Genomic DNA, 5,485 nt, shown 5'->3' with positions numbered 1-5,485 from the left:
ATACACACACACACACAAAAGCTTAGTTAACTAAGAACATTATTATGGTGAATTTCAACCAATTAAAAGATGCATGTTTTAATTTTCTCTGACTTTTCAAATTTTATTGTAGGTGGTATTTTGTGTTCATTATCTTGATTCAATTATTTCCCAATACATAGTACATATTTTTCCATTATTATATATACAAAATACAATATTATTGCCAGCTAAAACTGAATTTTAAAAAATAATTTTCATAAAGAGATGGGCACTGGTAGCTCATACCTGTAATTCTAGCTGCTCAGCAAGTTGAGATCTGGAGGATCACAGATAGAAGGTAGCCTGGGCAGAAAAGTCTACAGGATTTCAACAAAATAACCATCAAGCAGCTGGTCGGAAGGCATGGCTAAGTGATGGACTGCTAGCCAAATGGGCCAAGCAAGTATGAAGTCCTAAGTTCAAACTTCAGTACCAAAAAAAATATTATCGAAAAGAATTAAATTTTGCCTTTGCCTTCTTGAAGCCGTCTCTCAATAGTCCTGTTTTTCTTCTGCACTTGCACTAAACACTGATCAGGTAAGGTTATGTCAGCCAAGAGAATGGAGTCTGAGTGTCATCAATAGGGTGTCTGTAATTTTGTCTGAAGAAATTAAAAAGTTGCAGTCTTGGGCTGGGAAGAATAGTAGAGTGCTTGCCTTGCATGCATGAGGCCCTGGGTTCCATTCCTCAGCACCACATAAGCAGAAAAAGCTGTGGCACTGTGGCTCAAGTGGCAGAGCACTAGCCTTGAGCTGAAGAGCTGAGGGACAGCGCCCAGGCCCAGAATTCAGGCCTCACAACCAGAAACAAAACAAAACAAAAAAGCTGCAGTCTCCAATGTGTTATGCCATTCTTGGAAGGATGATTCTGCAGAAGAGAAAGGCGAGGACATGTTATAATCACTGCTCCAACTTTGTAAACATGCCTTTATTTTCAGCTCTCCTCCTTAGCCCATCTTCTCTCTTAGGATTTCCTTGTCAGTAGCTCAAATCACAATACTTTTCATGGCATCTCTTCCAGTGGCACTTGCTGTTAGCAAGGAAATAGGGGACCAGTTACATTTCCTTCTTAGCTGCCTGCGGTTCACTGTTATTTCTCTTCTTCTATCTTCTTTATGCTTGTTTGTTGACAATGTTCTGAAATTTTTGCTATGTTTTCATTTTGCTTTTATTTAAAAATTAGTGTTTAACCTGGAAGATTTGAATAGTATTTTTATGGTTTTCATATTTCCCTCAGCTGAAAATTTAAAGATTACAACTAAGAACTTCAAGTTATATAAAAGTAGAGTCACGGTAGTCTAGTATTGAAAAAGGGGAATCATGAGCTTATTGAAGACTGGATTTGTTTTTACAGTCTTAAAAGGATATAAATTCAGAAGACACCCATAAATTAGTAAATAATCACTAATCAATACCTTCTTATATGATACCAATAACCATATAGAAAATAGAATCTTAAAATGGCCTACTCGTAAGTGCAAACTAAACAAAGCACTAAGATACCTTAAAACAAATTTAACAAGGAAGAAGAATCCATACAAAAAATTATAAAACTGTATAATGAATATGCAAGAAAAAGACAGAAATATGTGTGTGTTCTTAAAAGATGAAAGGGAAGGGCTTATATCCACACATGAATTATAACCTACACACATAGGCAAGAATTTGGCTTATAATGGACTCAAATAAAATTTTGGTTGAACAATGAATGAATTCTAATTTATATCAGCTCTAAAATATTGTGGATTAATCAGAGGAAAGTCTGAGTGAGTTGATGAGTATGCCATTATTCTAGTCCATGTAAAAGGAAATATCCCTTAAGTATAAACATGAATTTTAGTATTTCAAGATGGAAATTTTGAGAAACAAAAAAGTAAAGCTACAACAATAGTCACTGGACTTGGATAAACCATGTGATCTGAACCACATGGTCCAATATAGCAGTTGCTGCTTACATAAACATATACAGCATGGAAGTTTAATTTACTAATATTACATAAGATCTAAATAACACTTTTAACTTCTAATATTAATAGCTTTATACAACCAGTCAAAATCTTATTAGACAGCTCAGATATGAACCATTTCCATTATCATAGAAAGTTCTTTTGGACAGCTCTGATGTAGAGCAAAAATAAGAAAAGTAGGTCCTAAGACCAATACTATCTGAAAACTTGTTAGAAATGCAGAAGCTGGGGCCATATTTCAAACTTTCCAAACCAGAAACTCTAAGGGTGTATCCAACTAGCCCAGGCGTCTGAGTTCTAGCAAGCCTCCAGATTCTTCCTCTAGGCTTTATGGCAACTGCCTCAACTAAAGAAAGATGGAGAAATTCCAATGCAGTTGCTAGTTCAGAACACTTGCTTTTCCTCTCCTTTGTTTTCTGGGTCTGGGGGTGGTGTGGATAAGGTAGACGCTATAGTGTAGAAATAACAGTTTGTAGAAATAGCAGAAAGTCAGGACCTCATTTAAATGGAAGGATTTCAGAAGTGCTTGTGAGGTCCATGAGGCCTTCCAATCTGTGATCACTCATGCTAATATCATCCCTGCAGTTGTGATGGTATTCACCTGGGAGATTTGACCTGGAACATTCATTGGCCTTAGGTTCACTGGCTCAGAAATGCAGGTAAATTGAAGCCATCTTGCTGCCAGGGGTCTTGGCTATTCTTTGCCCTTCCTCTTGATTGTTATCCTCACTGAATTCTGAATCTTCAATCATGAACTAAAGAAATGTCCAAAAGTTTTCAGAAAGCAAAGTCATAGAATGGTATAAGCTTTCGTACTATCTGGAACATAATTCTTGCTAAAAGAAAAGGCTCCAGTGTTAGCTGGTTACTAGCTACCTGTGGCTGTCATTTTCAGGAAGGTAAAAATATTCTCTACTTGTTCTGATTGACGGTAGCCTGTGGTTTAAACAACTATGTCTTTAAAGAGGTGACATTATAAGAATGACAGAGACAGGAGATGTTTGTATGTGTTAGACATAATCTATTTGAAAGTACTGTGAGATATTTGGAAAAAAAGACAACATTTTACTACACGAAGACACTTTCAGAGGCCAAAATTTACCCACTGAGGCAATGTCTTTGTGATTATGTAAGATTTCTTATCATGTTCTAAATGTCCATCTGCAGAATCCATGAGAGGATGTCTGTGGCTTAATCCACATTGTAAAAGCCATGGAAATATTCTGAGATGGAGGAATTATTCTGAAAGGAGAAACTTACTAGGTGCTTCATCCATCTTTAGTGTATTTTGTGCTCTAAAAATAAAGCATTCAGGACTGGGAATGTAACTCAGTGATAGGTCCTGGGTTCAGTCCCCGGCATGACACATACACCAAACCAGACAGTCATACATGCACTTTTACAATAACTCTGTAGAGTAGACAGGAAAAGCATAATGATTCCATTTATATAGATGACAAAACCAAAGCTCAAGGAGTGTCAAAGTCTTGTCAAAGTTACCCAGCTAATAAATGTCCATTTCACACTCTGCGTCAGAAAAGTAACATTAATATCTACTTGGAAGGAAAACAATTGCAATAGGAGAAATGCTGTGAATATTTTTAACTTGAAACTTGCTGAAAGCAGATCTTAAGTGACCTCACCAAATAATCAAACATGTGTGCACGCGTGTACACACACACACACACACACACACAGAGGTAAAAGTGTGGTAAAGGATGTGTTAAACTGTGGTTATAATCTTACAGTGTACAAGTACAGTATACCATTCCATCACATTGTATACCAGTGGTGTCTATGTCTATATCTGTATGGTTTCTCAATTATGCTTTAATAAAGCTAGTTTGAGCTCCTCTGGACTTCACTTTTCTTGAACTACATAGATTATCTCTCAAAGCTACATAGTAGATCTGAGAAGTGATGGACTTTCTGTGCTAACAGTGGTTGTCATCACTTGAGCTGTAGAACATTCAGGTGATGGAAAAATCAGTAACAAGTGAAAAACTGGGACTATTGGCTGTCACTTCGGGGTTTTCTGTCTTTTGGTAAGATGCTCGTTCTTCAGTGTCATCATGGGTAATGGTTTTTGAAAGTTTTGCAAAACTTAAACCAGTAGTCAAGAATGGCAGTCATAGAAGTACTATCCTTTAACATAACCCTGCATCCCAGATGTTAAGTAATATGTGACTTGTATGGCATAGTTGAAGTAGAAACATAACATATATTAAATGCGTACTACATGATAAAGGCATCTCAGTGCCTTCAACATGTGTTACTTCTGCCAAAGTTTGTAGTGAAACTTTGAGGCAGGCATTATAAACTTCCTTATTATGATTTGTTTGACTTCCTTCTTCCCTCAACAATCAGTTATTGAGCTTTTTCTATGTGGTGATCCCTGAAGAGAATTGTAGAAAGATAATCTGTGCATTCAAATCACTCATTGATTTCTGGAAGAGGGGAAAGAAAGATAGTGATGGCATGCATGATAGAATGTGGCAATAACAAACATAGCCCCAGAATATTATGAGACTCCTGAAAAGTAACAATGAAGCAGTGAGTAATAAGTTAATTAAAGAAAAGGTTACAATTCCATGGGGAAATTCACGAAAGAAGTAGTTAACATAGTAGGGCATAGTATTAGGGAGAAATCATTAAAAGTAAGGGGAGATATTAGAAAGCAGTAGGAGAAATGGAAGAGAGTCACATTGGGAAACTTGGTTGCTTTGCCTGAGTTTGTAGGTCCCACTGAAAGGAGATAGAGACACTCAATCAGAGCAGAGCTTTAACTCAAGTATTCACTGTAAAGGATAGATTTGAAAAGAGTTAGTCTGCTGGAAAAAAAATAACAGTTACTATAGCATTCAGTAATCTGGGTAAAAGTTGATAAAGACCTAAACTATGGCAGTAGAAACAAGAATGGAACGAAGAGAATTAAGAAACATTTATGGGGAAAAATGAATATCAGAGTCTGTGGATAAAATCAACTCTAATTTAAATACTTTGTACTAGGCAATGTGATCTGGATGTGGCAATGTCTGGAATACAATCTCCAGAAGGGGATAGAAGAAAAATGGATGAAGAAGCCCTCTTGTACAGACTGCACACTTCTAATCCAGGAAATAATCAATGCACTGTTCTTAACTTCCATACATGTACACTTACTCATCCATCTAAATTGTTTGAACTCAAGGTGCAGGCTTGTTCCGCTTGCTTGCTCTGTTGGAACCTTTACTACTTAAGCCACATCTGAAATCCCTGCTTCTTGCTATTTTGAAGATGGAGTCTCATTGACTTTATTATGCACACAGGTTTTGAACCTCAAACCTGAGTAGCTAACAGGCATGAGCCATTGTAACTCAGTATAACATTTTAAGTATGTTAAAATACATCATAAAAAAAAAACCTCAATCCAAAAGAGAACCATTGTTTGGGAACCAAATCTTTTTTTTTTAATTTAATTTTATTTTATTTGTGAACATACTGTACAGAGGGGTTACA

Source organism: Dipodomys ordii, unplaced genomic scaffold (assembly GCF_000151885.1).
Source record: "Dipodomys ordii isolate 6190 unplaced genomic scaffold, Dord_2.0 Scaffold60, whole genome shotgun sequence".
In the NCBI taxonomy this organism is placed as follows: Eukaryota; Metazoa; Chordata; class Mammalia; order Rodentia; family Heteromyidae; genus Dipodomys; species Dipodomys ordii.
The sequence above is the reverse complement of the archived record's forward strand: the minus strand, read 5'-3'. Positions refer to the sequence as shown.